Below are 9491 nucleotides of genomic sequence, written 5' to 3' on the forward strand. Positions count from 1 at the left end.
ATAAAACATTTAAAGGTGTGAATTATAAGGGTATGAACTCACTAGAAAGGTCGGAGAAAGCGAGATGAAAATCGAGCAGAACTTCGGCTTGTGAAAGTCGATTTTCTCAGGATTCTCGGGAATCTCGGGAGTCTCGAGAGCGTAGAATCCTTCCTTTGGAACGTGAGTGTGAAAATCAGGGCTTCGAGACGGCTTCCGGAGCTTAACCGCAGAGTTTCAGCACGAGAGATGGAAGAATGGAGCACCTAAACCCGGCACCCCAAGAGTTGTATTTATAGGGATATTTTTGAGTGCCACGTCGTGGCAAAGGGTGTGCCACATCATGGGGAGAAATTCTATCCTCTTCCATTGATGGGATTCCCTCAGTCACTTGCCGGGTCGCGGCAAAGCTGTGCCACGTCGTGGCAAAGCCTGACAGCCTCAGATTTTGGACCCCGAACTTGTAAAATCCATAACATTCGCGTACGAGCTCCATTTTCGACGTTCTTTATATGCACGCGTAGCTGAAAACATGATCTACAAATCTCGTTTGGACTTCATCGGCTAATTTTGATTTATTTTTAATTATTAATTTTTAACGGGCCAGGACATGAAAAATCCGTTAAAAATCTATAACTTCTTCATCCGATGTCCGTTTTCGTCAGACTTTTCGCCGTTGCGCTACTAATGTCGAGAACTTCGATTCTCATTTAGGTTGTTTTGGTCAAAAGTCTCTCGAGCTCTATTTCAAGTTTTTAGCTGTCTACTGCTATACCTGAATCTTGGAAAGATCATAACTTCCTCATACGAAGTCAGATTTGGACGTTCTTTTTATGTACGTTCACGGTTTAATGTTATCTACAACTTTCATTTAGATACTTAAGGCTAAAAACTATTGTATTGAAACTTCGTGTTTTTCATTTAATCGGTGTTTCCGGTTTTGTCGGAAATCTTAGAATGGTCATAACTTCTTCGTTATAACTCGAATTTTAGTGTTCTTAGTATTTCTATAAACCTTGACACATTATCTAGAATAATAGACATTCCTATAGAGACTTTTGCACATTTTATTTTTGAAGTTAATTTCATTATTTAAAAAGTAGCTACAATACTTGACTTTTTAGGTCGCTACATAGAGTCGAAATATCGGGTTGTCACACTCTCAGACCACGGGAAACACAGGAACCCAACAATCCCTGCATCCGTACCACAAAAGTCCAACCCCGACAACCACAAGAAGGGGTGGAACAAGAGGAAAAGAGGGGCTTCGTAGGAATCCTCCAAAAGACAACAACTTGTGGCAATCAATGCTGCCACAGTAACTCCTGTTGTCCCTGCGAACCCCTTACCAGCAAAAACATATGCTGGAACGCTTCCGAAGTGCACCAAGTGCAACATCCACCACCACGGACCTTGCAAGGAGATGCAGTGCTCTAACTGCAACAGAAAGGGGCATACAGCCCGTGTCTGCAGGACTCCAACAGCTCGGGCCACCCAGGTTCCTAACGCCGGTATGGGCCAAGCTTGCTACGGTTGTGGAGAAGTGGGCCACTACAAGAGGAACTGCCCTAAAACGGGGATGGCTGGAGGAGTAGGAAGAGTTATGGCCCTAGGCCACGAGGAAGCGGTAGCTGATCCTACGATAGTTACTGGTACATTTCTCCTCGATAACTCATATGCTTGCATACTTTTCGACAGTGGAGCAGAGAGAAGTTTCATAAGTCACAAATTTGCACACCTACTTAAACGAAAACCCCGTGCATTAGATAATCCATTCACAGTAGAAATTGCTAACGGGAAAACGGAGAGTACTAACTGTTGGGTTTTGAGCATTCTAACACTCCTAAGTGTACATGCAACCCTAAATACCTTGGATCTATGTTTTCTCTATTATACATGCAAATAAGAACATCCAAGGTATTATCCTAACTTAGCATACAAAACAATGAGTGTAACAAGATAGAATACATACCTCTTTGATGTAGAAAGTCTTCATAAAGCTTGAGTGCCTAGCCCCAATAGTGTGGAAGCCTCAAATGGAATCACAATCACCAAAACACTTGGAATAACTTGAGAGAGTTCTACACTTCATGAAATCGGCTAGCCCTTTTCTTCACTTTCTAGTGTGATACTAGTGGCCGATTTTTTCAATAATAAGATCTTTATATAGTGTTACAATTAGGGTAAATCCTTAATTGTCATGGCTTTCCATTTCCTTGGATCCATGGGTTCAAATACACCATGGAGCATCCATGGACCATCCTATGGGTTTTAGCCCAACTTGATTATCCATGGAGCATTAGCCCACTATATAAGTATGGATGATTTACACAATCAACCCATATATTTAATTAGTCTTCTTTTGATCACTTAATTAATCCTAGATTAATTCTTGATCAATACTAATTAAATAATCTTATTATTCTTATTATTAATATACTAGAACTTATAATATATTAATAACCATAAGTGTCTTATTTCTCTCATTATAGTCTATCCAAGTGCATGATGGTATGCAACCCAAATGGACCATGCCGGGTCGGGTCAAGTCTTACCAATTATAGTTATGGACTTAGACATTAATCCAACAGTCTCCCACTTGGATAAGTCTAAAACTATTATTGCGTATGACTTCAGGAACCAACTGGCAATCGTAGCTCTCAAAAGCTTCTGTCGAACTCTGACCTTGTCGATGAACTCTGACCTTTGTCAATGACTTGTCCATTAGATAAGGGATCATATATTCCTCCATTCTAGATATCATATGACATGGATTATAATCATTCTCTCTGTCCATTTGTTGTTTCCCGATTTCCGATTTATGACAACTGACTAATTGAACAAATCAAATCAGTCCTGGCCCGGCCGAGCACTTCCATTTGTCATCATCAAATCATCGAGGGGCCCACAGATATCGCTTTTATCCCGAAGGTAAAAGGAATGGATAAACTTCGACTCATATGGCTCGTTCTACTATTTGTTGAATCATACACAAAGGCACATTTTATAGCACCGAGTTACCAAATGCGTTTTCGTGCAATCAATGTACTATCAACTCATAGTAACAACTCATATCTCTAGGTTTGAAGAATATAAGATATTATCGTCTCATGATCACTCGTGATAAAATCCATGAAGTGATTCCAATGAGCGCGGGTTGAATCCAATACTCATAACTTATGAGCACTCATGAGTGTTGTAGCCCTTTGTCCAACACCTTAGACCTCTACAAGCCAACCCATGACGGTCTTAATTCATATCTACTTCCAACATATGACCGACTGTGGATGGTTTGAATAACTTAGTCATTCCGGAAGAATAACCTAGTTTATTCGGGAAGTCAAAACATGCAAAGTGAAACACAATAATAATTGAATCCAATATGGTCTCAGAACTTATGAATATAAATAAAACACCTTTTATTTATGACCATATGATTACACATTATTCATTGTATACTGTTTCAGCTATCAACTTTATTCTTGAATTTAAAACAACAGTTGTCCCATGCTCCAAGCATGCACACTATGTTTTCTAAACACTAGTCATGCCACACACCAAGTATGCATACTATGTTTGTCTATGATCTTCACTTTGTGAATTAGATCAATTGAACATAACTCCAATGATCCTCTTTTCACACTCCCAAATCCTTACTGCAAATGCAAGAATTCCAAATTCATGCCATTTACTGAAATCTGTTAGATTCAGTAATGATTATGCACAAAGTCAGAAAGACTTGACAACAACCATTACAGACCATTCCAAAGGAGATCAACTCCTTGGGAACATCCTTCTTGCATTAAGTTTCCTAATCTTAAACATATTGAAAATTCTAACTTTGAAACATTTCCAGATTCCATTTTGACTATCACTTCTGAACAAGAGTTGGCTCCTTACAGATTATGTCAATATGGTCCTTCTAGAATTATCACCATACTTCCAAATGTCCTTGAGCAACGAATCTTTGGTAAACCTTAGATTGTCCTCGACAATTTTTTAATCCTTTTAGTCATATCCAGTTCTAAACCTTTTCCCATCTTAATGCCCCAGGCATTTGGAAAATTTTAGAAAGGATGAATATAGCACATGTAATCGATCCTATATCCGAAGCATATGGGACACGACTCATGATGTCTCACATAAAGACTAAACTAGTCTTTTGCTATAATATTTCCACTTCTATTTGTCAAGTTCTCATAATTCAGATTATGAAAAGGGATGCCGTAATCATAATCGAATTTTAGAACGCAAATAATGGACTCATATACAAAATTTCCTTATGTTGAGCCATTCCAACATGAAATTCATATATATCCTTGACTAAATGATTAAAACCTCACGATCTAAGCTTATAGATTTGAGATGAAGTATAATTTCCTCTCCCTTAATTATAGCAAAACAACTTTTCCCAATTGAAACCTTTTGTTTTCTATAATTAACATTGCAAACTTGCAATACTTATCATAATTATCATGCTCCCACTAACATGATGATTATTAGCATAACACTTATGCTCCCACTAGCTTTGACATGTACTCAGAAATCAGCTGACTTTCTTACCAAAGTTCAGATTTCTGATACTAGATTGTTTTGATAAGACTTTATCAAAATCATACACCTTCCCTTAGATAGCACACTTGTGTGTCTAAAAAATTATGAAGAGGGATGCCGTAATCATAATGGTTAGACCTTTTGCCACTTCTCACAAGTCCAGGTTAGTGTGCCGGTAAACCACACACGCTCCACTAACGACTTTGAGAATGCAAATATCACAATTGCTATCTAGCTAAAATCTACGTAGTGAAAGTGTTTCCTCACCATCATTTTCATGAATCGGAGTGAAACCTTATGACACTTAGATTTAATGGTGTATGTGTTCTTATCCATGTGAATTGTCAAAACCATAGTCACAAGACAAGGATAATGACAAATCCAAACTCATATGGACTGAACTCAATCTTAATTTCTTGCCACCTGGCAGCTCAAGGGCCTGCCATTGCTTCCAAGTTGTTATGCACCCAATTGAGAACTCTAAGAACTCATATGAAAAGCCAACTTTAACTGGAATGGGCACAGAATATGTCAACACGATAGGTTATAAACCTCAAGTTGTGTGCTAGTGAAGAACTTTAGGTTTTATTCTTTATTAGTTCTTGAGACTTTCAAGACTTTTAAGACTCCCACTTTCCTCTTGACATATAACACTCCCTTGTCAATCATCCAAGAGATAGTGCAGATTCTAATCAAGACAAACACTTCACACAATTGGCCTTAGTTGGTCTTTGTTTTATCCAAAACATCACAACTTACCAATTTCAAATGTACAAGAGTAGGAAACTTTAACTCTTACATTTGACCAGTGTTTTAAACCTTCTTTAAGACATGTCACTCAAGTAACAATCTTGGAGTATGACTCTAAGAATTGATTTTGGAACGAAGTATGACTCATCTTCTTGATTTAACCACTTCAACAATTCAAGTTCCTCTTCTTAGTCATAAGAATGCACTAAGATTTTCCTTAAAGAACTAATTTTGATATGGTTTCTTAATCATTAAGATGATCACAAAACTGATACTAAAGTACTCTCCCATCTTTTCAGATTTGAGAAACTTTTATCCTTCTGCCTAATTTGATTCTTCTTATTCGCTCTGCCATACATTGGAACCTTTTTCCAATGTCTCAGAGTTACACTTAAGCTTGTAAGTATAATCATATTTACTGAGCTTTAGTAAACTATGACGAATAGTCTTATCAATCTTTTGTGGTGGACTTAATCAGTGCACAAGACTATGTACTCGATCCCTTAGTCCATTACTTGACTCACACATCCATGTGAATAAGTAATTAGTCTTAATTTTTCCAATACTTGAAAGTTCTCATTCATCATGCTATACCACTTGCATGATTCCAAGTTCCGGTCCAAATGAAACTTGGGTGATGAGAATCTTTCCTTATTTGGTAAATTTAGACATTACCACAAATGAAAGAATCAATTTCATATTTCCACTCTTGCTATTGATGGAATCATATAAGCAACAATTTTTTTCCTCAAATGCCATTGTAAGGATATTTTAAAATAAATAAAATCATCATTTTCCTTTTATTTTTAAAACTTTGCGGAAAAACTTATCCTTACAATCCATATGAAAACTTGTTGTTATCTATTCCTAAGCAATATCTCATAACTCCTAAGAAGTAGCTCAAGAATCCGATATTCAAACTATGCGATAGAAATCCATCTATGCAATCAGATTCAACATATTCTTTCTTTAAGTTTCTTCATTTTTCTTTGATTCTTAAAACATCACCTTGTAACCCATTCACATCATGTTTCAAGAATCTCAGAGTAGAAACTTAGCAGAGTTAGATAGTGGACTTTACCTGAAGTAGAGTCAAACTTATTGACTTTAACATCCTTAGGTAAATTTGGCAGCTTCGCAACCAATGCCCCTTCCTTTGGCAATTGAACATACGGACACTTTGGTAATGATACATGGGACTATCACAGACTTAGCCTTTCTCTTTACCATTTGGTCAACCTAGTTGACTATGGTCAATCCCTTTCCTTGGGGAGAGAATGCTTTTTCTGGATTTCCAGTGTCACTATTGTCAATGTCCATCAAGTTTTTAGGAAGTTGATCTTAGCAAATAGATAAGATCATTAAGGGTCTTGTCATAGTCTGTTTCATAGGTGTTCCAAAAGAACTCACTATGTGACTTAGAAAGTGATTGAACCACCAACTTTCTCAAGACTTTGACACCCAACTCTCCCGGATTGTCAATATGTGACTACATCTCCAAGATGTGATCACACCTAGACCTTGCTTTGCCAATAGGGCTTGAGTGACCTTAAACTTTTCAAGAACTTGTGGGTTGGGGAGAATGATTGAAGGAGGTGAATGAAGTATGATTTCCAAGGGACATCATTTTCGTTTAGGAAAGCTCGTTTCAAGAGATTTGGGAAGATCATCAATGTCTAAACCAGACATCTTTTGGGAGATATTCAAGATAGTTGATCTTAAGTCCTTAATATAACACCCAATATGAAATATTAAGGCTAGGACCCAACAAACTATTTTATAACTTAGAAGAGGGATGTCGTAATCCAAGCTATAAAATATTTGAAGGTAGGTGAATGACGATTCACCAATTTCCACCAAGATAACCGAAATGAATTATTAGGTTTTAATTGGTTTTTGAAACTCCTAGATCTTTGAGATTCATTGAACTGTTCAATGGCATGTTTCAATCTCGAGTGTGCCCTTCAGGTTTTGTGACTGGGATGCCGAGGATTACAAAACAAGGTGTGAAGTAACCATGCAAATTACTGGGTACCCTTAAGTGTTTACCCCTCAATCGATGTGCTGGTTAACCACACACGCTCCATCGATACTATGATAAACATTAAGTTACCCTTTGCCTACCTTGTTAAATACGAGTTAGTGTGCCGGTTAACCACACACGCTCCACTAACCGACTTAAACAAAGTGCAAAGTGTAATTTCATGGATTAGCACCTTATTCACATTTTCCTAAGTAACTAAGATTGGGTATTATTAAGAGTTTAGTTACTTAGTATTTATCATTAATACTTTTAATGAAGGGAGAATTATAGTCCTGTCAAACCCGTTCGGCTAACGACCCTCCACCAGTGAAGCAAGCGGTGGGTGAGAGTGGACACCCATTAAGTTGCCATTTTATAGGCAACAACCTTATACCCACCTTATAGACCGGCTTCGTGAATGAGGCGTACTAGCGGTAAGACTGACTTTACTCTTATACACATATATATTATTAACTTATAATATTATAAAGTATAAGGGTTGAATATTAATTCATAAAATTCTAAGGGCTAACTTGGAATTAAAGTATTCATAAGAGAAAACTTTACAAATTCCAAAACTTGAGGGCAAGTTTTGAAACTATTCAAAACTAATTAATTCCATAACTTATATGTTTAAAGTAGTTTTAATCCAAAAACTCTTCAAGTTCCATAACTTATGGAAGACTTTAAACTAATAAAAGAATTAACTTTTCTTTATTTTATAACTTATGGATTTAATTATGGTTACATATTTTATTACTTAATGAAGTGACTCTTGAACCTCCATAACTTAAGAACAAGACTCTTCATCTTTTGTAACCATTGCCAACTTTTATAAGTTTTATGAAACTTAAATGTGACTTTTCATATAACTTGAGGACAAGTTACACAAACACATTTTAGAATCAACTCTTAGATTAATTTGGATTGAAAACAACTATTTCACTCAAGTTTTCTATTAATCTAAGCAACTCATAAGAACAAGATAATTCAAATTAAACTTTTTCATGTAATTAGTCTAAACCTCAAACTAATACAAAACATGAATCTATTGACAATTATCTTTAAAAATGGATTAGCATGAACATTACCACATCAAAAAACAAGTTTATAAGTTCAAAAACAACTTAGGGTAATGTTCCTAGTCTATTTCTAGCCAAAAAACTCGAAAATATGCTGTCTGGAGGTCCAACTCGTCGAGTGCATGAACCAACTCGGCGAGTTGGATCGATTTGATCATTTTTTAGGCATGGACTCGCCGAGTCTCCTGATGGACTCGCCGAGTCTGATGATCAGACAGCAACAAATTCATTTTTTTTAGCTTCTATTGCAGGTATAACAAGAAAACAAGCCTAGGCTCTGATACCACTGTTGGCTTTTGAGCATTCTAACACTCCTAAGGGTACATGCAACCCTAAATACCTTGGATCTATGTTTTCTCTATTATACATGCAAATAAGAACATCCAAGGTATTATCCTAACTTAGCATACACAACAATGAGTGTAACAAGATAGAATACATACCTCTTTGATGTAGAAAGTCTTCATAAAGCTTGAGTGCCTAGCCCCAATAGTGTGGAAGCCTCAAATGGAATCACAATCACCAAAACACTTAGAATAACTTGAGAGAGTTCTACAATTCATGAAATCGGCTAGCCCTTTTCTTAACTTTCTAGTGTGATACTAGTGGCCGATTTTGTGAAGAATAAGATCTTTATATAGTGTTACAATTAGGGTAAATCCTTAATTGTCATGGCTTTCCATTTCCTTGGATACATGGGTTCAAATACACCATGGAGCATCCATGGACCATCCTATGGGTTTTAGCCCAACTTGATTATCCATGGAGCATTAGCCCACTATATAAGTATGGATGATTTACACAATCAACCCATATATTTAATTAGTCTTCTTTTGATCACTTAATTAATCCTAGATTAATTCTTGATCAATACTAATTAAATAATCTTATTATTCTTATTATTAATATACTAGAACTTATAATATATTAATAACCATAAGTGTCTTATTTCTCTCATTATAGTCTATCCAAGTGCATGATGGTATGCAACCCAAATGGACCATGCCGGGTCGGGTCAAGTCTTACCAATTATAGTTATGGACTTAGACATCAATCTAACACTAACTGCATATACGTAGGTTGTACTTTAACTTTAGATGGCC

Source organism: Lactuca serriola, chromosome 4 (genome assembly GCF_051521515.1).
Source record: "Lactuca serriola cultivar US96UC23 chromosome 4, Lser_US96UC23_V15, whole genome shotgun sequence".
Lineage (NCBI taxonomy): Eukaryota > Viridiplantae > Streptophyta > Magnoliopsida > Asterales > Asteraceae > Lactuca > Lactuca serriola.